The 24821-nt window shown below is 39.0% G+C and overlaps 1 long non-coding RNA gene across 1 annotated transcript in view; it reads left to right on the plus strand.

The window, feature by feature from the left end:
* LOC121073392 overlaps nt 1–24821 on the plus strand; it is a 57616-nt gene that overhangs the window by 11632 nt on the left and 21163 nt on the right. The window contains exons 3-5 of the long non-coding RNA XR_005821679.1: nt 6987–7054; nt 7477–7602; nt 8050–8154. This is a non-coding gene — a long non-coding RNA (uncharacterized LOC121073392). The remainder of the gene's footprint in view (nt 1–6986; nt 7055–7476; nt 7603–8049; nt 8155–24821) is intronic.

Below are 24821 nucleotides of genomic sequence, written 5' to 3' on the forward strand. Positions count from 1 at the left end.
GTTTAAAGCCATTCCCCCTTGTCCTATCCCTATACCCCCTGACACACAGTCCCTCCCCAGCTTTCCTGCAGCCCACTTTAGGCACAAGCAGGCCGCTGTGAGGTCTCCTGGGGCCTTCTCTTCTCCAGGCTGAACACCCCCAGCTCCCTCAGCCTGGCTCCACAGCAGAGGTGCTCCAGGCTGTGATCGGCCTCATGGAATTTTTGTCCGAGTCATCCATTAAAAGTCATCCACATCACAACTGTTGGGATTTGTTCTGTTGGGACTGTTTGCCTGTTGGGTTTGGTCAGTGTTCTACCCAAATCCTTGCACCCAAGTCTAACGCGATTCTTTGCAGAGGAAAAATCAAACATTACTTAGAGCTCTTAAAATCACCAACTGTGCAAAGAGAAGTTAGAAAATAATTAACAAACAAACAAAAAAGTGAGAAGTCTGTACTTTTTATAAAGTGCTTACGTGCACAAATTGATAACGAGAGCATGGCTATACAGTAATGTAATGATTGCTGGTGTGTTAATATAAAAGAAAAAATAGTTGGTACGTTAGATATTGAGGCATCATGCTGTTTCACATAATGAGTAACTTGGAGGAGTTTGTTATGCTTTTCTAGACTGAAGACTTATTTGTTTGTCTTAATGGTTGCTATAAAAAGGACATTTTACAATGAACAGAAGAAACCTTACTGAAAAATCCCCAAATAATTCAGGCAACTGACAGAAGGCAGTGCTTTCTGCTATGAAGATGATATGAATGCCTACATTTTTTTTTCTCTCTGTCATCCACTTTTAGTTAGCTTTGGAGAGTGATTTTATCTTTAAATATAAATCAGACAATGTTGCCAAGACAACCTCTCTTCCAGCTTTTCATTTCACCCACAGTGTGTGCTGAGCCTCAACCAAGTCTTCTTCCAGAGTGATCGGTCACTTATTTTTCAAGTGGGATTTGATTTGATGAAGCAAAATATTCAAAGTACTTGATTTTCACGGTTTCTCGGTGAATTATTCTGGCTAGCTTCACTTGGCTCTGTCTCTAGGGCTGGAGGAAGTTAATCGCACTGGCAATTGGATTCCAGCTTAGGAAGCAGAATATTTGACTGAAGTTACAGCTCTGCAGTCGGTGGCTGCTTTCCTAGCCAAGACGTAGAGCTCCGCAGAGGGGAACGTGCAGGTGGTGACGGAGCACCTCCTGTGCGGGGTGTTTTACACCATTTCCTCCAGAATATTGATTCTCAGTGTACTGAACCTGTGTTTTTAGGCTATTAGAGTTATGTCTGCTTTGTATTCCCTGCAGATGTTGTCTTACTGCAAGGTGTATTTGTTGAACCAGACTGACTTTTGCTGCTTGGCAGGTACAGATTGGCTGCCATGCTGCTAATGGGTCAGGCAGCAGGATGTGGGTTTTAGCTGCTTGTCCTCAGGGTTTCCTGCCATGAAAACTTAAAAAAAAAAAAAAAAAAATAAAATAAAAAAATTCTATATAGGCTTTGCTTCGCTGGGAGAGTGACAGACTGAAATCGTATTTGAATAAATGTAGACTCCCTTTAATATTAAATTTCCTTTTAATTTCTTACAACCTCAATGTATTTTATGCCACTTTTGCTCTTATTTTTTGCTACTTTGCCAAGACTCCCTCTTTACCAAGGTACTTATCTGCACTATCATTCTTGTAGGTTTATTAAAAATGACAGTACTGTTCTGTCTTAAACTTTCAACAAAGTAGGCTCTTGTGGTGTGATGTTTTAACTAAGCAGAACAGTAGTAATGGCTCAGCTTCTGTAACTATAAAATGGAGGAATCTTGGGCAGTAGGGTTTGGGTGTTTGGTTTTTTTGTTTGTTTGTTTTTTCCACTGCCTCAGCTAATTCAGTTTCTTCAAGAAGCCTAGTAAGATCGGTGATTAGATGACAACCAAGAGACCATCAGGAGCTGAGGCTGTAACCAAAGCAGCAGCAGGCAGCAGCCGGTCTTTGGCAGAGGCATGCAGGTAGGCACCATCCACAGAGGCGAGGGCTCAGCAGGGATCTGAAGAGCCACCTCCGGTGCCTTCTGGCTTGGCATTCAGTGGTTGGAATTGTTTACTGAGAAGCAGATGAAAGATGAGAAAGACAGGAATTCATCATCCTGAGATGAGAGTTTATCCAGTGACAGGCTTTATATGATCACTGGTGCTCTGAACAGTGTGAGTTTTCCACTGAGAGAAAAAACAATTTCCCCACAAAGGACTTTTTTACAAATATTTGTAATGTTTCGATTTTTTTAGGTATTACTTCCCTTCCTTCCAGCAGAGGGGCGCAGAGAGAGGTCTAAATCTGTACCACGTCCATCTCCTAAAAGTCCTTTCCATTTTCTGAAAGGTTTGCTGCAGTCAGGGTAATGTGTTTCTGGTGTGCAGATTTAATGTAGTCTTCCTGATATATTTACAAATGTGGAATCTGTTGATATTTAATATGATCTGTATTGAAACCACAGCATAACTGTAAATATTATTTATTTTTTATATGCAAACTGTGGTTTTTTTTCACATTGGCTCCATATTTCATGGTTATTTGTGTCAGGAAGAGAGGGCTGTGGAAAACCCATCAAAGTTGGCCTGTATACAGAATAAAGAAAATGCAGATTATATTGGGGGCTGCAAGATACTACAGTGAAGGGATTGTTCTGAATGCAATACATTGAAAAGTTATTTCAAGCAGGGATGTAAATGACATTTCAGATTTTGAAAAGAATAATTATGTGATCTGTCACTTGAAAGAGAAACTTTTAGGTTTTTATGTTTCAACCTGTAAAAGACATCTATGGGATTTAATTTTAGCATTTGAATAAACTTGATGGAATAAAGTGGAATTGCTAATAACCTTGGTCTGTCAGACACAGCCATTAGCTGTTTGTCCCAGGGGTGCTGTGCCCATACACTTTTTCCTGACACAACGACCAAGTCCAGCCCTCGAATCTCTCTTTTATTTACCATGAGGCATCTTTGTGACTTGCAATGTACAGCCTGAACAAGTGACTTCTGTTTGAATCCTCATTTCCTGAGGACAGCTTTGGATGTTGTGAGTGACAAACACAAATGTCTGTTTCCCTTTGGAGCATATCCAGACCAAAACCTATACTATGTTGAACTGCTCAGTTTTGCAGCATAGCTGGGCTCTGACATCTTTACCTGCTCTCTTGCTTTCTGTCTTGCACCTGTTTTTTTTCTTTTGGTAGGAAATTGAATTTGGAAACCATTGAAAGTGCAGAGACACGACAACAAATTGTCTTGATAAGAAATTACCACAAACTGTGCAAACAATGTTTTTCACACAGAGAGGTTCAGCAGTACGGTGCTAATAAGAGCATTAACCTTTTCATGAATTGATTAAAGGAAGAAGAGAAAAACATAGCATTTCTTTTTACAGACAGTAACAAAGCTTTCCCAGCTGGTTATAGGTTCTATAAGAAATATCTATACATCTATAAGTGTTGGTAAACATTTCTATAAAATATAGCAGGTACATAAACTGTATAATCCAAATGTTTGGTGCTTGGTAGAGTACAGAAAGAACTGTAGCCATCTGTGAGATAGATGGATGATGCAAGAAAAGTATGTGTACTTACTGAAGTAGACTGTGACCACAAGAGATTACCTCTGGAGGTTTATTAGTAATTATTCTCTTCCCAGCTTTGTGATTTAACCTAACCACGAGGAAAAAAAATAGGAAGAACTTGATGCCTTTTCTGCTTGCTTTTGAAAACAATGCTGACAGATTGCTTTATTTATTTATTTTTTCTATTCATAACAGGGTGACATTGAGCCAAACATCCTCCACCCCAGTAGTTCACCCTAGCCTGGCAGTTGGCAACTGCCTGGGAAAGTGGAAGGCACAGGTTCAGATCATCTCAGGCGGAGGATGAGGATAGGAAGGCATTTTTCCAGCTATATTAGCAAGCAGATCAGCCAAAAACCTCCTGGGAGTGCTGCTGCCACATCTACTGCTAAAGAATTGGGGCTGCTTAGTATCATATTGGTAAGGGACAGCAGAAGAACAATTTTCAGTGTCAAAAACACCTGTGCAGAGAGGAGGGGGAAGATGCATCATATGTGGTGTAGGGGGGCAAAACGGAGGGAGACACCTGGCATTCAGGCTCACCTCTTAGCCTTCTGTCTCTTCTTCTAAACACCGAGGTTATTGTTGTAGAGAGATCTGTGAAAAGTAACATAAGCCAAGATCTCACTTCTGTCAAAAATTTCATTGGAAGTGTAAACAAGAGGGAACTGACTGTTCCCTCTGTGTGAGGGCGGGTGAAAGTGTATAACACATCCCAGTTACATGCCTTCCGGAGGGTCCCACAAGCTGCACTCCCCACAGCTTAGTTACAGAGAACAAAGAAGAGAAGAATTTACATCTGGTGAAATCAAATCCCTCCCTGATCTTTCCCTGATCAACCTGACAGCTTCTAATTGCTATGTTCAGAGGTCCCGCTGGACTTGATTATGCTCTGCTTTTAACATCCATTGTCATCTGAAATATTCCCTTGAATTTCCAAAGATAAATATTAAATAGGTTTATAAAAGTTTCTGGAAGGTGAACAGATTTAAGCGTTTATGTAATTGGCTAACATGATGAAGAATACTCTTTGGTGTTAGTAATTGTTGCTTTATTCAGTTTCACTGCCTGATATCTAACATTATGAAGGTCTCCCAAGGATGTGGAGTGCCACCTCCTAGACAGCCCTTGTGGAGTAACCTCCTGCTTCTGAGCCCTGGGAATTCCGCTGGCTTCTTATGCATTCCCATCATATCGGCATACTTTGTGTTTAAATTAGCGCGTGCCATAAAATCATTTTGCACATAATTTATCACTGTATCACTCATTGATATATTGCAGCCGAGACAAATGGATATTAATTAGCTGGTTTTGAACTTTACCGGAAGGCAGAGACTCCTCTGGCCACTGGCCATGGAGCTGATATGTGGGAACCCTGCGATAATCCTTATGTGCCTTTGAAAGGTTATTTTTTGTTAGCAGTGCTGGCTGTAATAGCCAAATGACACTACAATGCATTAGATGTCAGAAGAATGAAATAGCTCTTCTCCTACAGACATTAGAAATTAATGGTTTGTATTTTTGTAAACTTTGCAACTCATTTCCATGAACACAGAAGTACAATCAAATTGAAAGACGAGGAAAGATGTTAATAATTAGATGTTACTTGGTTCACTGGAGGTGGAGGTATATCTCATTGCTAAAGGCAGTGTTGACTTGGAGGGGAGAGCAAATTCAGAACAAATGAATTCTTTTGCAGCTAACTGGTCCAAATCAAGGAGCAAACATCTTTCCCATCCTTTTCCTCTGCTTCATAACTAAGCATATAAAAAGAAAAAAAAAACAACTCATCCTTTGCTTTCAAAAGGAGTAAATTAATCATTACGTATTATGTATCAGATATCTACATCATTTATTACAATTGCATCTGGAAGCCACACTTAATTTAAATTAGCATAGGTTTCCTAGCCTTTCAGTCTCCTTTATTTTGCTAAAATGGTGGGTAGCCCAGTAAGTGAGCACTGTTTTTCTTCATCTGTCTCAAGAGTCCAACATGCCTCCATACCTAGCAGCTATAAAGCTACATAAAACAATTTTCTAAGTCTATGAAACAAACTTCTTATCTTGCTTGATCTCAGTATGCATTGTCCACAAAATAACTGGACTTAAAAAAAATATTAACTCTTGATATCTTGCTCTGCTTTTACAGTGTTGGCATTCCTTCAGACTAAGTGCAAATACAGAGATAAGTTCATGTGGCTTGCAAAAGAAAGTGTGTTATCTATTTTGGCTTGCTAAAGCACACAAAGTTTATATGTCACTATGAAAGAAAATAGAAAAGAAAAACAGAGTTATTTGGTAATAACATTTCTTTGTTTTCTGCAGGCAATGAACACATTTTCAAGGTGTTTTCGGTATTGATTTTTTTAATCAAACATACCTGTTTCCATATGAAAGTTGTTCAGTTTCTTTGGGATGCTTCTACATTTATTTAGGCCACTGAACTACTGTGCAGAGCCCTGCACTTAGCCAATACAGAAGCCACTCTTCCTCTTGTCATTCCTCACGCTTTTCTGCTTGCCACCTACTGTTTCACCCACAAATTAGATTTTATTTTTTTTTCTGGAAGCAACACCATGGGAATAACAAGTTCCTCAGAATGGTCACAGTTCACATGTAAAATGGCCTTTTAAAGTTGTCTTTATGACTATTGTAAATCTCTTCATTCCTGCTCGTAGTGCAGAACAGAGTGTTTCAGAATATGGCTTGTTCGGGAAGCTCTTTTTCAGGACTTTTGCAGTACTCAGAAAGGTCTGGGGAAAGGTCTCTGAGATGAAGGCAAACCTGACAATGTGCAGCTTACGAGAATTCATATAATTTTAATAACTTTGGAAGTTGGTGTGCATTCTTCATGCCAGGAGGTTGTGATGGTGGCATTCTGGTTGGATTGTGTAAAAGGCAGTGATGGGAAGTGAGATGCAAGCACTCAACTAAATGGCAATGTCATTGTTTGAGAGAAGGCAGTAAGTCAGAGGCAAAGAATCTGAGGAAAGGAATTCCGAATTGCTCTGGGGTTAGCCTGTTGGAGCTAGGAAAATTATCTTCATCTAAATAATTGTTAGGCTGTTTCGATGATTCTGCATCTCCATCACATACATCCCCTTTTGGGGTCTTATTCAAAATAATTACCCTTCCTGTTCTTGTAGGACTAAAGAAATCTTCACTGTGCAGTTTACGGTGCGAATTGATGTTTGCTCTCTAGGGAATTCTGATTGTTCATTGTCCTAAAACTTAAACAAAAACACATTATTTATTTATAAAAAGTACATATTTTAAGTTATATTTCTTTTTTTTTTTAATTCTATTTTGTAAATTGACTCGGGGGGGGGTTAATAATTATTAACTTTTTACTTTTTCTTAGAAACAGTTATCTTTCTAACCTGGTATTTTGTGTCTAGGACCTGGAGTATCCTTTTAATATTCCATTGGACCATTTCCACAACGATGTCCTGCTGTTCCCCTGCAGGTGGGAAAAAGTATGAGAACAGTATTAATAGAGAAAAAGATAATAATAGTGATGTTTCCACAAATGAGCTAGTGGGGTTGGGATCAGATCTTACTATCACATGCCAGATTGCTTTCAGCTCAAGATATATAGGAGACATTGGGACAGTTACTGCTCATTCTTTTCCATGCTCACTGTGTATTTCTATTGATGTAACAGTGCTCAAAAATGTAACTGCTAATAAAAATCTACTGTCATCTATTATAAATGCAGACACAATAAAATTCATCACAATAAAATCTCTGAAAGGTAGGGAAGAAATGTAAGTTTTAGAACTCCCATGAAATGGGAGTTCTCAGAGTTCTGGTCAATGTGTGAAGAGCCTATCACGGGGAAAGCACACCTTCAGATATTTGAAGTGTGAGGCATTTTGTCTTTTTCAGGGAAATTTGATGGATCATACAGTACAGCTTCAGATGTCTGATCATTTCTTTGGATGTTTTAAAATAATCCAGATTCACTTCTCCCATGTGATTCATGACCGTTGTGCAACTTCTGTTAATCCTGAGGTCTGTATGTAATTTAGTTATCAAATAAGTGTTTATTATTATCATAATAGCAAAATTATTGCCCAAGCCTTTTTTTTTTTTCTCTAGGAATATGAGCATTAATTTACAGGAGAAATAAAAAGTGGGAACTTCTGGCATCCTGAAGAAGTGTGGTCTAGAATTTAAATTGGTAATGTTCCTTTTTTCCTTTAAAATATTACTGTTTTCCAAATTAAAAAAAATAAAAATAAAAATGCTATGGATCTGTCCACATAAGGGCTTGGAAGTAAAAAGTTAAAATCTGCTGGATGTTTCTCAGAACTGAGACACGTAATTTGACTTTGGTTATCACAGGTCATGTGTTATGCCTGTGTGCTTTGCAGCAGGCAGCAGGACTTCAGTTAAATTTTTTTTTTTATTTTGTTTTGTTGGTTTGGTTTGGTTTTAACTAAAAAAAAATATTAATAGGAAGAAGAAGAAGAAAAACAAACAGTCCTCAGGTTAGAAGCTGTCACAAAGAGCAGGAGTGCTACTGGTGCCTTGAGGGTCCTATTTTGGCAAGGAATTGATATGGTAAGATATACCAGATCCCTTCAGCAGGTAAATTACTTCTCATTGTACAAAAAGAAAGCAGAAAACCTCATCGTGTTTTTCACCCTGGGCAAAATTCCCTCCTATCCCCAAATCTACTGATCAGAGCGACCCTGAGCATGAGTCAGCTGAGCCAATCTGGCAGCTCTGAGTAATGCATTTTTGTAATGTCACAGGGCTGTGGTCCATGTCATGCAGTTCTTCCACTGCTGGACTTAAATTCTACAGAAAAGGGAAGAAAAAATAGATTTTACATGGTGTGGAGGAGAAAAGGTTTCCTGGCTTACTTAAGCGATATGATCACTCCCGAAAGCTTTCTGCCGGTGCAGAGTAACAGAGAGATTTCTGCCTTCTCCAAGGCCTGTGAAAGGGGAGGCAAAAGGGTTTATAGCTTTATAGGATGTCAGTTTGAAGTATCAGTCATCATGAGCCACAGACAGACGTTTTCTCCCAGAAGTTAGACTTATTTAGGCAGTCTTCTAGGGCATGAGATGCCCCAGGGTATGAGACATCAGCGACAACAGCGTGACAGGTATGAGTCAGGACCTATGGGAACCTGGTGTCTTCTCAAGTGGCAGCTGGATGTCAGGCAGGGGATACCCCAGGCCATCAGAAATGGTGCGAGATGCCTGTGTTTAGGCAGCTAGACCCCACCCCAATCATTTTTTACAGGCTCCAGACAGTACAAAATCTGACATTTTTCTTAGCAAACTGTTGCAGTGTTTCCTTACTCTCTTTGCTGCCTAATTGCCTAATGGTTCAGCTTTGCCGTCATGGTTCAGCTTGCCAAACTTCAAGTCCCAGCTGTTCGATCCCCTGTTTTTATCAACCAGGTTGAAAGCCTTCCCCTACAGCAGAGTTTTTGGCACGGTGCTCGGCCTTGTCTTTGATTACAGCAGTAGAGCTTGTTCTGTGATACCCATTGCCTTCTGGCTTTGGGCTTGCTTTGTTCTGCCTGCCCTACAGGTATGTTCTGCTGTCTCTGTTTTCATCAAAACCCGACTCTTGTTCTTCTCTTGTTGGTCAGGTCACTCTCATCTCTCTGGCACCAGTCTTTTTCTGATGATCCTATTTCTGAAACGTCCTTGCAAACCACACAAAATGGTTGGTAACATATCCTTTCACTGCTCAGCAGATTTTTGCAGGGGTGTTGGTACCTTTGAAGCTCTAGATCTGTGCTGTGAAGAGAGGAAGATCTAGAACAGATGTCTGTCGCAGCTTGTGTGTCAGATACAAGGTATGTTGGTTCTGGAGGGAGCTTCAGTTTACATAAGGCTTCCCCCACTTGGTATATCCCTTTGTGATCTCCTTATGGCAGTTGCTGCCTTGCGGGAGGCAGCTTTCCAGGCAGACGCTCCTGTGCTGTCCACCTTTCTTCAGCACATGCACAGTTCACCTTTTTCTGTTTCCTGGCAAAAATCATCAGCTTTCAGTGATGCCTGTTGGTGCACAGCTCCGGCCATTCCCTGACCTTGAGATGGGCTTTGCAGGCCCTTGCTGTTCAGACAATGTCACTGGTACATGGTCATAAGACTGCCTTGAAATTCATATCTATCCCAAAAGTTTTGTTTGCCATGACTTCACCTCTCATGGTCTGAAGCTAAATGTCACTTTGAAGCAGCTGTTTCACTGTATGGGTGTCCTGGCCTGCTGACTTCTGTCTGCACAGGTGTTTAACTTAACCTGTCTTTTTAGCAAGTGCTACTGCCTGTGACCTTCTGTCTGTGAGCCTGATAGGAATTCTTCAAGTCACCACTTCTTTGATGGTAGTTCTGAGTTAGCCACTGTAAGACCACCTCAACCATATCTCAATTACAGCAGCACCATTGTCACTAATGTTAGGATTTTGGGGTCTTCTGATTTACTCTTGTTTTTTTGTTTGTTTGTTTTAATGTTTTCTTGCTTATTATTGCATTGACTTTCTGCTTGCTTTTATCATGTGCATAATTCTACAGCCGCTTCATTGAACTCACTGAAAGAAGCAGGTGATCCCTAATTAGGCACTGAAAAAAATTGCTGCACTGCATTTCATATCATTTTGACATTTCAGCAATAAAACAGTTTCTATTAGAATCAAAGTCTGAATGTGAATGAGAGAAAAGTCTCTTAGTTACTATTCAGAATTCTAGTGTTGGGCACCACTTCATGATATTTGGGACAAGTGGGATCAAGTATTATCAAGTCAAGTGTGCTGTTTTCCTGGTATATAGAAAAATATATTTCACAAAAGAACTCAGTACATGAAATATGCTTCACAAAAATCCTTTTCTTTTTCTAACAATTGCATGGCAGTGCTGCTCTGTTTTTAATCCCCATTTATAAGTTGGTATTATTCAGATTTATTTTCCTTTTTCCTTCAGCCACAGAGCAAAGATAAGAAAAGAATTGGAGACTTGACTATTTTATTAGCTTTCCCTCAATACCTTTGCAAAACACACAGAGGTTTTTTTCTGTAGTAAGTCAGCTCCAAGAACTGCCAATTTCATGTATTTTCATGAGTTTTGCAATGAAGAGTATCTATTAATAATGTTTTAAACATTTCACATTGTTTTTATGTTATTAGAATTGTTCCTCCAGCTAAGCATAGGACATTTTTTGATTTGCATTTTGTAGGAGGTAAAACTTTTAAGAAAGTTATGGAAGATTCTTCATTGCACCAGATTATAAAATCAGGAGGGAACAGATAAAGCTGCATGTGCCTTCTCAGCTGTCCAGGTGAGATGTATGTCCACTTACTTGTCATCAGAGACATGAATCTATCTCCTCTGAGAGTTATCAGAGCATTTGTCTAAGGCTGTTCCACCCGTGGCCAAACACCCAAAGAAATTCTCTCTTCTTGGCCTCCAGATGTCTCAAAGGTAGCACCACTGCTTGCCTGCCTAATTACTTTTGGATTTCTCTCTCATGATTTATCCTTGATTTTGTATCTCTTTCCTTTTTGTCGTTGGGGAACACATTAAAATAGAAGTGGCTTTCTTTTCCCTAACAGCTTCACGTGTTGTGGATTGAACATGAAAGATGTATTCTAACTGAGGTATTGAAAGAAAAATGCGTCATGCATAAATGTCTGTAGTAGCAGAACAGGGGGTACCTACAACAGCTTGTGAAGGGCACCTGGGGAAGTGGAGCACAGAAAGATTTCAACCTGGGGGCAGAGATTCCTCTTGAATGCAATAGTCCCTGCCTACCCTCTGCCCTATTGAGGAACATAAGAAATTGTCTGAACACCAAACTTAACAGAACAGAAAAAGGGGGGTGGAAAAAGGTAGAAGAAAAAAGGGAGAAATTTCAGCCATGTCAGTCACAGCACTGCCATCTGTCCCTGCTTTGCTATGTCTGTGGTATTCTTCTCATGGTGCTTAGTAATTTTCCAAGGCTTTACAACCAAGTGCATGAGATGTGTATGGAAGCTGCAGCTTCCCTGGTGTTATGGTGTGTAGTGTATTAACATTGCCCGGGAGCTGTGGGGAAAAATGATTTTTCTGGCATTCTTACTGACATTCCTGGCTGAGTAATGGGTGGGTAACTCAATTAGACAGAGTGAAAGGTGGCTCAGAGAAACTCCTGTCATTCAGTGAGTCTTGTTTCAAACGTAAATCTCTTTTCCATGCCGGTATGTGGCCTGTGCAACCTACCTGTGCCGGTATGTGGTTTGTGCAACCTACCTGTTACCCAGGGAAATTTGCACTTACCATAAACTCCTCTGCAGGAGCATTTCATGTTTTAGGCCAACATCTGAGAAAGCTCTGTCTTTCTTGCATGAGTTTCACCTTCAAAGCTGACAATTTTGCACTGCCCAGGGGCTGCAGCTGTCCATATCATCTCCATCAGGATGCAGGTAACCTCTCTGCTAACCGCCAGCAGTTTCACTGTGCCCTGTGCTCTCTGTGCCCGTGCTGAACCTTCGGTAGTTTTCAGTTTTAAACCAGAGCCTTTATATGTTTGTGAGTAGTAAACAGCATGTAAACCTGATCTCCTTGAGGGACCAAATGTATATTACCTTATATCGGTGATATACCTAGCATATTAGTTCTCTGTGATCATGTAGACTTGACTACTTCTGGTGAAAAATCCCTGGTTTATTCACTTCGGTCTTAAAGTTATAATTTCAAACTGGTTACGTCCCCACATTATTTATGTCCCCACATTCTATTTTGGCTAATTCAATTCACTTGAGATTGTGTGCATCTATGTCCACCTATGCAGATGCATGCAAATGACTGCAATGCCAGAATTACCTTGTTTTTTGTTGAAAGTAGTTCAAAAGGAATTAAGTCACCTTTTACACTTGGAGTTTGTCATTCCAATAAATGAGATGTATGTATCTGTAGGTGAGCTGACTTCGTAACTGATTATTCTGTCCTAGAGGAAAAGCACCGGTGTCACACCATGGCTAGCTTCTCTTCTTGAAATCTCAGTTGCTGCAGAGTATAGTTCTTGACATTGACAGGAAAAACTCTTACATTGCTCACAGGAAATTTAAGTCACTTTGATTGCCACCAGGGGCTATGTGTGCATGTATAACTTACACACAAACGTAGTATATAACACAGTGTTTTTATTTTCCACCTGCAAAAAAATGTAAATGTGCCTGTATTCTCAATACATTATTACTGAATTGGACAATTCTTATGCTTGGTGCTATATTCTGAAGTAATTGATTGGGGTCATTGGTTTTTTGTTTGTTTGTTTTAATTCATTTCTTACTGGTTGAGCTTACAAAATGTGGATGGGCTTTCTTTTGTTTTTAACAATGTGCTTTGAGCAATACTGTTTTTCTTTTAGCTAAAAAGACTTGTATATAGGACATCGCATCTGTTACTAACCTCTAAGGAAGCCTGAACTTCTGTACAAGAAATGAGCAGGATCACTAAAACAATATTTTCTTTGTCTACCCCATTACACATCAACTAGATGAATTTCCAAAGTTCCTTAGGACTGCTGTAGTCCGGCAATACATTTCCCAAAAGCACAAAGCCAGTGCAGTAAAGGCAATTTGCTGTCTAGCCTCTTGACACCGTGGTCAGCCATTTCACAGATTTCAGTTTATGTCATCCATTTTCCCCCTGTGGTTATCCCATCGAAGGGAATTAGACTTTTCTGACATGATTTATTTTCAATAGGCCCTGCTTTTTATTTATTTATTTATTTATTTATTTATTTAGCTTACCATCTAGTAGATGTTTACCAATTAATTTTCACTTGTTTCCATCAAGGTGAGGCTGAATGGTCTCTGGGGTTTTTTGTTTGTTAGTTTGTTTTTTCCCCTCTTGATGTCTGGAGAAGAACAAACAGAACCTCTAGGCACTTTCCCCTTGTTGCCTGCAGTTGTGAAATAAAATATAATAGTTTAGAAATTGCTTTGGCTGGGGTCTCAGGAAGAGGAGATACTTTTGCTTTTAAAGTATAACCTGAGTTTTGTGGCTGTTTATAAACATGGATTTATTTTCTCTTAATCAGTCTGCTGGGAAACAAAGCTGAAAGAATCGATGCCATTTTGTTTTCTCTTTAACTGTACTAGTGTGAGTGGGCTGTTTTGTTTTTTCTTGATTTTGATAGAAGGAAAGAGCAGTGAAAAAAATAGAAATTGATTTGGCTTAGAGTAATGCTGACATTTCTTTCAAATTGAACTCCATAGTGAGAAAAATACATTCCCCTCATTAACATGACCAGGAGCCCAAATAAAGATTTGATGCTGCAGTATGAGCAGCAGAACACTGTGTATTCTGTAACTTCATGATCATTGAAAATAGGAATTTACTGCAGAAGAACATAGTCCTGATATTCTTTTAAATTATCATTGGTGTCTATTATGTCATACTGCATTTTAGACCATGTCGGTTGTTTTCATAGCGCCAGACTGAAAGCCTACCCTTCTTTCATGAACTTGTACTTCTCATTGAGAAAGTTGGGCATGTTGGTGTATTAGTGGAAGGCAGTTGGAATTGTCATGTAACTTGTACATCATTAGTTTAGGGTGCAGTTCTACTACGTACTTTTTAGTTTCAACTTGGATCAACAGTCTTCATGAACTATTAGGCTCTACAGCTCCACCAAGCTATCAATTATGCGTTCATATTTTGAAATTAGTTTGTAATACCTCCACTGTCATTTAGTCACAAGGGCTTTGTTGTTGTTGTGGAAGTGTGATAATTAAATGAAACTATTTTTTCACGGTTTTTTTTGTGTGTGTGTGCGCAATGCAGAACACAACTGTATTGTTCTCAAATGTACCGTTTCAATAGATTTGAGACAAAATTTTCCCATGTCCATTCTTAAAAGACAGACTTTAGTACTTTTCTATGCAGAGATTAACTTGCTCTGTGCAAAGCTTCATACAGTCTAAAAGAAAGTATTAGAGAACAAGATCTAAAATACTTTCTGAGACCTCCAAATGCTACAGGGCTGTCCCCTGTATAGTAAGAAGCCTTTGCCTTTATTGTCATTGTTGGAGATTGAATGGAGGCTTGTGGCTCTAGCTTCTAGCAGTTCAGGAAGGCCTTTGAATAATCACAGTCATCATCATTGAGTAGATCCTCTCCATGTTCAGAAAGCATTTCTGCATCAGAGTAAGTCTCTTACCCAATGTAGTATACAATCAACCCATCCCAGTTTTAGTTTAGATAGTCATGTGTTTCTAATGACACCCATGGAGTTATTGCTAGGGCAAGGTAAGTCGATTCTAAAGGCCATCCACTCTATTATCATTGAAATTTAATAGAGAATTGTTCTGTATGTACTTGTACTCATAGACTTCATCAAGAGGAAGAAAAACATCTGCCTTATGTCAATCTGTGTGTTTAGCCACAAGGGAAGAAAATACAATTGAATGGCTGAGACTCTTTGACAGGTTGTAAGGAGAAGCCACAGGGCTGGATGTGGAAAAAAGAGAGAGAACGAGACAGGAATGGAATGTGGGAAACTCTTTTTCTTGTATTTCTTGCCCCACTTCTTCTGGTCGTTTGTGCTAAGAGCCCTAAGTTGTCTGGTTGCTTGGTTTCTCATAAGAGAAGTGAGCTGGGCTCCACTGGCAGTTAGAAGAGAAAGGCAGACAGCTGGCCTCGAGACTGCACGTGGCCCAGGGGGAGAGGAGAAAGGCAGGGGAGGACAAATCACAGCAGCTTCCAGGGAGTTTTCCAGAGGAAGCAAGTGATTCAGAGCATCCAGTGCTTGTGCTACTGGTTTTGCAATTCTGTAATTTTTGGATTGGAATAAAACACCTTTTTTCTTTTTCTTTTTTTCTTTTTTTTTTTTTTTTTCAAAAAAGAAAGAACCTGAGTCTGACCTGAAGTAAACCTTCTGTAAAAGTGCAGTAATGAGGCTGTAAAATTTAATAAAGAGAAATAAAAACTTTACTAAAATCAGAGGTATTCAAGTATGGTAGCCAGCTATTTACTCTTTCTGTTTTGCAGATATTCATACACTCTTTGTGCTTTGGAAGACAAGAGTCAGTATTGCTGTTCACTTCTACTTCTGCTTTGGTCTTAAGGAACAGAGGCCTTGTAGTTATGTTGTACCTCCAGTATTTCCCCTACCTTACACCAAATGGTAGAGGCATCTATTTCAAGACTATGTTTTGCTCTAAACTCTGTCTGTAGGGTCAGGTAGCACCTGCTGACAAATTTGTTCTGAAGTGGGCTGGACTGCTTTCTTTGTATGCTTTTCTTGCCCTTGACAGTAGAGGAGGAGGCAGCAGGGCTCTCAGCTGAGACGCTTCAGCCTAAACACCGAGAGGAGACTCAGGTGGACCTGGGCTTTCCTACTGGCAGCTCCGAGCAAACTGCCAAATAGTGCGTTCCTCGCTTCTGCTTTGAAAAGGAACTTGAAGCTTTCATCTCTCCCCTTTCTGAACAATAAAGTGTGAACCAAGAAACACGAGGGAGTTCACCAGCTTATTTTTTTGAGGTAGAGGATATGCAAAGATCAAATCCATTTAGTATGTGAGACTTGACTGTGTGTATATTTATATACACACACACTATTTCAGTAATTAAGAAAGCCACTAATAACTTTGATATCAAATTTTATGATGATAACATTTGAAGTTAAATTTAAAGTAGCTACTGGAAAAGCTACTCATTTACAGTCTCAATGTCTAATCTTTAACGGGTTTCTGTGAACTGATCAGGGTCTTTTTTGTCAGCTTATAACCACAAGTACAGTTGATATATTAACAGCTGGATTTGACCAACACTTGCAAGAAATAAAATCAGAATCATAGGAATCTTGCTTTATATAGTACTCTGCCATATACATAGTGACCTCAAGGTAATGCTCACTTACCTGGTTAGTAGCCTGATTTTTCAGAACTAAGATATACTTAGATATTTGAACATAGAAACCAAGGAATAAGTCATCCTTGTAATTGTCCTGACTAGATATTGACCTTCTTTGGTGTTTAAGAGTTTGAAAAAAAAAAATATAAAAAATCATTATTATAGGCAGAGCGCTAGTTCTGCTTATTGTTAAGGTTATGAACTTTTTCCTGTTCAAAGGCTGACTGTCTTCTGCATGCTTTAAAATACTTTTGCTTATGCAGATTAGCTTCCAACTGAGTGTATCTCAACTGTGTAGAACTGAGTTACTCAGTTTCAGGGTCCTTCAAGATAGTTTTCTTCTTCCTTTTTTAATCCAGATGAAAAAGATACTAAGGAAGTCGTTTCTGTTAAGGAGAAGAGCATCATACCATTTTTTTCTCCCTGAAAGTCTCCAGTGGTTCACCTCTTATTTGGTTTACTTCAGTCTGCAAAAATGTGATGTTGGTATAGCTGGCATGAGATGAATGTTTGTTTTCACCTGCAGTGCATACATATTGAAAGCTTTTGCTGCAGAGAAGATCCCAGAGGTCACATGCTGATCCAAACTAGGCTGAAAATTATACAGATTTTCCTTGGAGAGTGAAACTATTTTCTCTGCCTATACAGAGTTGACATAAAGAGCTTTTCCGGTGGGAATCTGGCATTGCCACTTCAGTGTTGGAGTGGGGGATTGTCATGGGCTGCATTCAAATAAATGCATACTTCATAAAGAGATGTTAACCGGTTTATTACAAATGTTGAAAAGAAGCCATTCGGCTCATTCTGCCTAAAAGTTTGGGACGGTTTCTCTCCTGCTAGAACCTGGTGCTCTCCAGTCATCTGCATTTGTGGATTTCAGAAACTCCGGAGAGATGATTGCTGAACATTATCAATTCTCAGTGAGACAGCCAACACAAATACAGGAAGAATCATCTCAGTCCTGTGAGAGTTTCCCCCAGGAAACAGATGTGGGCTTCTGTTCTAAGGAGCACAACTTCCCTCTTATGTTCAAGAGGTTTCTGTTGCTTTATTCTGTAACAGCCTTACCATCCTACTATGGCAACAGATTCCTATTTTGCTCTCATTGCACTCTCTATCAGTAGATTAGTGTGTGTATGGTCACTAGATAAATGCTTCAAATCCCCTGCTGTTCTTAGGAAATAGAAGTTGTGTCCTCACATCTGATTATTTATTGAACTAGCTCTGCTGGAGCTGATCCTCTGGAAAAAAAAAAAAACAAAAAAAAACAACGATATTTTCAGGCCTCTTTGGTTTTCCTGGCTGTTATCACATTGAACAGCAACATAACATTTTCCAAGGCAACCAGCATTTTTCAAGTAACTGGTTTGTTTTTCCATGTAGCAGAGTTCTGCCGGCACTTTTGGGAAATGCTCTTCTCATTGTGATAGATGACTGTTGGTTACCTTGTGTGCTCTGCTCCTGGTCCAGCCCTCCTAGGCAATACATCCCAAATTCCAGGATGTCTTCTACATTTAAGCTCCATGCAACCTTAAAAGGGCCAGAAACCTGACTCCTGTATTTCTAATGATGTCAGTGGCTTTAGCAACAGAATAGTTTGATTGAAGAGCGTTTGATGAAGAAACAGTAGGTATTGCGGGCAATCTAAAAGTGTAACATTATTTCATTAAATAAAGGAAGAAAATACCCTGAAGCGGTCATCTCCAGCTCCAAATTAACTTTGAGGAGAGGAGTTAAAACCTATTTCTTCTATCAAAATTAGAGATGCTGTTAGGGGTACTTTTAGAAATGTCCATAAATTTAAAAACAAAACCAAAAACCACTACTAATCAAGCAAAGCCCACTTGTGACATGTTGAAGAAATGCAAAAGCATGTAACATGCAGACACAAGTTTTCATGATTTGTACAAGCCATAAACAGATCTGATTTATTCTAGAAAAGACAAGAAAGAAAGTGTCTCACAACTACTCCACCTTCATCAATAATTATAATCAACTCCATTACTTTTTTCTGGAGGAAAACAGACAGTAAAATGTTATTTCAGAATGTTTTGGGGAACACAAATACTTGCTTAAAGGTTATTAATACTTCTACATAAGTATTCTATCTAAGTTTTTAAGAATATTCTTAGGATGTCTAGTACTAATATAGGAATAACGTAGGAGAGATGATATTCTCACATTTGGAGTGGAAATTGGTAAAAGAGGTTAAGCTTATTTAAACTATCACTGGATTACTAAAAAGCTCTTTGGTTCACCTTTTCGGGGCGTTGTAGGTCAAAATGTAGGTTTGTAGCTGAATTAAGCCTCATCACAATGAGAGAATGGCTTTATTTTGTGGGAGGGTTGATAAGCTAATAGTGAGTGTGCTGCTTCTCGGCGAAACATAGTGGTAATTTTTAGCTTTTTTGAAACAAATTGTTCAGGGTACACCAATGGAAAAATGCACGCTGAATACAAATTCTACAGATGCTGGCATGTCTGTTGTTACTTGTTAGAGGAATATATGCAAAATAAAAACAGAGCTTGCCAAAGAGCAACTTGAGAGGTAATTTTACATTTTTGTGCAGCTAATTATGCGCAGAAAAGAAGTGCTAGTGCTGGGGTTTTCCACATGGCTGACAAACATATAGAAAAATTCTGTTGCAGAAATTGGAAATAAAGACAAATTCAACAATGAAGGAGGCTGCGGTACGCTACAGTGAGGATGCAAAAACTAAATTTCCATAGGTGGTGATCTTACTACCATTTGGGTCTTTAAATGAGGCTAGTTAGCCTTCTGAAATACATTTTGTGTCCTGCTTTGTAGGTGTCCACAGCAGCCCCTGCTGAGGCTGGAGCATCTTAGTTAATGCAAATTCCCACTGCAATGGATCTCAGTCTTCCTGTAAGATCTGGGGTGACATTCCTTCTCCTTCTGCCTAACTAAGTGCGTTGGATATCGGGAGATACTGTGGGGTTTGTGGTCTTTGTTGGTTGGTTGGTTGGTTGGGTTTTAATTGACGGGTTTTGCATATTTTCATTTCACTGGAGCATTGGTAATTCCCTTGAGCTGGTGAGAAAAAATATTGGAGCAGAAAAAATACTGGTACAGAAAGTCTTCAGTTGTTGACAGAGTTGCTGGGAGTTGAACTGAGAAGAGCAACAATAATATTTTGAAAGTGTAGGAACAGTCTGAAGAAACATAAAATCCTCTGCTGTGGCCACTTGTTAACAAGGCTCCTAGTAACAAGTAATAAACCGAAGGGGTGAAAAGCAAAACAAAGCTCCTGTTCTCACCTTTTGGTAGTAGAGTTTAGATTTCGTCTCATGCATTGGCTTTGAGAGTTCCGATATTAAACACCTGAAAAATAGTGAAGTATTAGTTTTTTCCTTTATTTCTTATTAAATCAGCAGAAATCTTATTTCCTGTGGATTTATACCTTGCAAACTGGAGCATTTGGATGGAGATTGAATTGGGCAGAACGTACTTATAAGGAGCCTTGTCTGCCTTGATTTAATAGTGTATTCCCAAATTGGATGAGTAGTACTATCCAGGTTTCAGAACACAATTTCACATAATTCCATGCTTTTTCAAAGAATATTTCAAGAATTTTCTCTCTTGTTGGGTCGAAGCTATAGGTGGATATGTTTTTTTCTTTTCCCCCAGTAAGTTCACGTGCTAATTCCAGAGAAAACACTCGTAAGCAGCCTCTCCCCCCAGCCCTTTCTCTGCACTGATCTGTTAAGGAGGGTCATAGCATGGCTCCGTAGGATCTGGCTTACAGGCTAGGGGGATGCAGACTTCGGATGTCCTAGAATCTATTTCAGCTGTGTTCACCCAAATAACTTGTTTGCATGGGTCAGATTTGCCTTCTTAGTGAAGTTCTAAGTTAGTTTTCCTACACTGGCCAGTATTTGTTGCAAGTTGATACTGGTATTAGGTTCTGTAGAAAATTCATGTGTACTTTAATACCAAAAGGATGAATAATTTTTAGAAAGGAGTCCATCTGTCTAAAATTGTACTTTGCACGATACTTGTGTCCCTGAAAACAGGTATGATTGTATAGCTTCTGGATTCTAAGAAAAAACCTCTCATTGGCAAATTTGCATGAATCTAGAACCTGTCATAGGTTCAGCTGGGGGGCAAGCAGCTCTTGCCATAAAGGGTTTGGGAGCACCTGTGGAACTGTTCCTGTTGTGCAGACATGCTACGGCCTGACTTCTGGGTAATACTCTTGTGACTAGTGACAGTAACTGATGTAAGATCTGGTTAATACAATCAAATTAAACCTATTAATTAGTTTGTAGATGCTTTGATCACAGCTGGTATCAAAATGATTCCCCTGTATTAAAAAAGAACCCTAACCCTAACTAATCACATCATTCATACGTTTTATCTCTACTGAGGTGAGGTCTGAAAGAACATTCATTAGCTGTGCGTCATGGCACAAGGGAATCATACCAGTGGAATCCCTGAAAAGTTACTGAGCAAAATTGCTGGAATGACTGATGAGCAACTGCAAATTCAAGAGGAGATAAATTGTCAGCTACTATTGAATACATTTCCATAAATTAGATACCATTTCTTTTCATTCGTCTTATTAAAAGTATTTAATAAAAGTATGGTTCTATACCTCATAATATTTTAACAACTACTTGCAGTTTATCTCTGTGTAATTCACAGGAGTAAATGGAATTTCCTTTGTCCATGGTTTTATAGAAGATATAAGGGAAAGAATTTATTTGGTAAATGTTATGCTTGAGCAAGAACCTAAAGGTGAAATCTTAAATTCAAATAGACTGTAAAAATAGAATATATATTTCCCACACATGTCAAAAAAACAAATGCAAAGGAAGATTCAATGCTGCTTCTTTAATTCAATCTAAAGCCAGCAAAATCACAGCAGAAAAGCTACAGTAAATGGAGAGAGGAGAAAATTTGTCTTGTTACTGATGGATTATGATGTGTAAAATATAATTGGAGATGACAGGGGAATATCAGAAATGAAAGAAAGCTTTTAAAGCGGCCTAAACAATGCTTGGCAGTTATTAAAAAAGAAATAAAAAAGAAAATGTTCTGCAGGTGGTAATGAATGATCTGCCGTGGGGCGCTCTGTGGTGTGCATGATATTCTTTTTGTGAACTTAAAGAACAGAAAATGTTCTGGCATTTGTAATCAAGGTAAAAGGAGGAAAAAAAAAAAGTATTGCAAAATAGTTTTCTCTAGAGTGGGGCAAGTTTGGAAAAGGTATGGTTTATAGAGCCAAGAATCATAGCCGAAGCTTTATCTGCAGGAATGAAGGTATTCAAAGCCTGATCTAATGCCCATTCAAGTCAACACAAGGATGTTTACTGAATTCCCCACACTCTGGAGGGGATTCCCAAAAATTTGGATTCACCTAAGTTGTCCTGCTTAGGTCAGGTTGCCCTCATTTTGCTTGAAACACAGTCAGGCATTTGGAGGATGAATAGTGATGGATATTGAGAATAATCCAGCAAGCGCTCAGCTGGGAAATTAAGGCTTTTGAGGTGGCTATGAAAGCCAGCTATCGACAGAAATGAAGAATGTAATTTGTTTTTCCAGCACATGCCGAACAACTGCCAAAATGAGTGATTCACTGTCTTAAATTTTAAATTAACAGAATCTGCCTATTTTGGAAAACAGCTTATCAAGCTTCCAGTTTTGAAACAGAATTCTGCAGTGTCCTCCAAGCTTTTGTGGTCCTGGCAAATACCGATGGTAAAACTGAAGAATGATTTAATTTATATACTAGTGCATGCTGCCTCTTCCAGAATGTCAGTATGAATAAAATTCCAATTTTTAAAACATGTTCTTTGCCAAAATGGCTATATTTTCTATGCTGGACCCACTCCTTGCTCTGTCTTCAGAAATTTATACCCAGAAATCAGAAAAAATACAGCTATATCTTTCCAGTTCAAGCCATTGCAACACAGACTGATACGACTATGAGGACAAATAACAAGAATGGAACAGATCATTCTGATTTCAGTTACACACAGGTTTGGTGGAAAAGATCCTGTTTAATGTCATAAAACCCATGACAGTGTATTAGTAACAAAACAAGGAAAAACTCCCATTTCCCATTGCGATTGGAAGCTAATTACGAAGCCTCTAATGGTTGTTTAAACATTCTCTTATCAAGAAAGCATCCTTCCTCTGCTAGATAAAATGGTTAAATAAGAGAGCCAAAGCTCCTGGTTGTTTTGTTTTTCTTCCCTACAGGGGCATGTAGGCGTGGGTATAGGAAGGCACTGGAGATGGAGAGGGGAGAGCTCTACAGCCCTTTAAAGCTTTGCAACTCTTGCTGCAGTTTTTACTGCTCTAGGAACTAGTGCAAGACAAACATCTGGAAATCCTCCCCATGGTCCCATACGGTGCCATGTAATGCACTGCTCATCAACAGCACGTGTCTTTAACACACGCCTTGATCCATCATATATTAAGCAGTTGTCTTCATTATCAGGAAGACAATGAATGTGAAAATCCTGGCAGTGAAACAGTACTTGTCTTTGTGTGCAGGGGTAATGGACTGGCTGTTCCTGCAGGAGAAAGTGAATTTGCAGGCTTGCTGTCAATATTGCTTCTACCAGTTATTCGTAGAGTCAGGAAAGGCTTCAGCTAAAATTGGAATGGGAGGATTTCTAAGCTGCTTTGTGGTGTGTAAACATGGTGAATGGAAGAATAGTACTTTGTAAGAAATTCTTGAGGATAAATTGCAGGTAAAATAGATTTAAATACAGCTTTCTGGGCAAAACTACCTAATCACATAAAAATGCCGGTTCATGTGAATTTCAGCATTTCTGCTCAAGTAGTATGCGATGAATAGAACTGTGCTTGCGAATAGATCAAGATAAAACATCACTATGGTAATCTTCACTGCCGTTGATGAGGATGTGGCAAACGCCTGTCTTGTAGCATCACATGTGGATTTTGTTGTTAACATGTGAATGGTCTCATTTCCAGAGTGATGGAGGCATATTTTTCCATCCTCCAAGAAGATGGTCAAAACCCACTACCTTCCTAAGACAGACTAAGAATTCAAAGCCTTGAAAGCTTTTTTAAGATGAAAACTACAAAACCCCAGTCCTTTCAAGAAATGTGTTTTCTCTACACATTCTTAAGGAGGGGTTTTGAATTCATAATATTCACTTATTTTCATACACTGCTTCTGGCTTTTGAAGTCTCTCTGTACCTTGGAACTTTCTTTTATGGCTTCTACTGCCGTAAAAATTATTGTCCAATGTCTGGCTTTAAAAAGTTGTTATATCCACTGTGTTTCAAAGGATAACTGATTATTTGCTCTCGCTGTGTACAGTGGCAGGGGAGAAGCAACCAAAAGTTTGTCAGGTGGGGCTAGGGGATTGCTTTAGTTTGGTTTTTCATATATTTAACTTCCTCAGCAACTGAAGCATTTGTGGCATTCTTCTTTATAACCAATGTTTACTGTTTATCATTTCAATCTGCAACCAAGTTTATATGCAAACAAAACCAGAACATGTTGTAGTGGATATATATGAAAAGTGACCTGAAAGGAATTTTGCAAAACAAACCAAAAAGTTATACAGTTTCTTGATGCTCTGTTTTAAAAAGGGGTTACAGAAATGTTTGTTTTCAAAGAGGGTTACTTTTAACTTCTTTCTTGTTTTCTACCCTACAAATATCAGTAATGTCAGATCTTATTTTCCTCACTTTTCTGAAAGCCTGCTGAGGTTCTCAGAAGGTGTGCATTACACTTCATAGTTTAATTGGGGTGACCAGCATGTTGAACGTACAACAAAGTTGTGCTTTTCATTAAAAGATTAAATACTGAATTTTGTGTAGTTATAAGAAAAAATAGGTACTTAAGTTCCATGCAGGAACCAAACTGTTTTCCCTACTTCTTCCTATTGTTCGTAATTGCCTTTAACTCTTCTGTAGTCAGTTTACAACCTCCGCAACTTCTCTCATTTTCTGCGTGTTGTTGAAGCGAGATCATGCTTTTAAGCCTAAGCATAAGAAACAAAGCAAACTGGATCCAACACTTGGTGAGCACATGAGGAGGTGCAGAAGGATACAGTCCCCATTTGTTTTCTTTCAGACTTTGATTTAAAAGTTCAGTAAGAGCTTTGATAGATGTACATGCTACTTTCCTGCTGTGAGACCCTGCAATATTTTGCCTTCTGTTGCTATCAAATGATTTGTGTGTATGTGAAACGCTGCTATTGATAGGAGAGGTGTAAGAGGGGCTATTGAAGTCTTGTGTTATGAAACATAATTGTTTTATAAATATTCTAACTGTTAGGGAAAATAAGAAAAGTCAAGGCTGGATTCATCGGTTGTTGCTAGCAGAGAAGATGCGGAGTCTTTCCTCTTCTTTTAGGAAGGGCTAC

This window comes from Cygnus olor, chromosome 7 (genome assembly GCF_009769625.2).
Source record: "Cygnus olor isolate bCygOlo1 chromosome 7, bCygOlo1.pri.v2, whole genome shotgun sequence".
NCBI lineage: Eukaryota > Metazoa > Chordata > Aves > Anseriformes > Anatidae > Cygnus > Cygnus olor.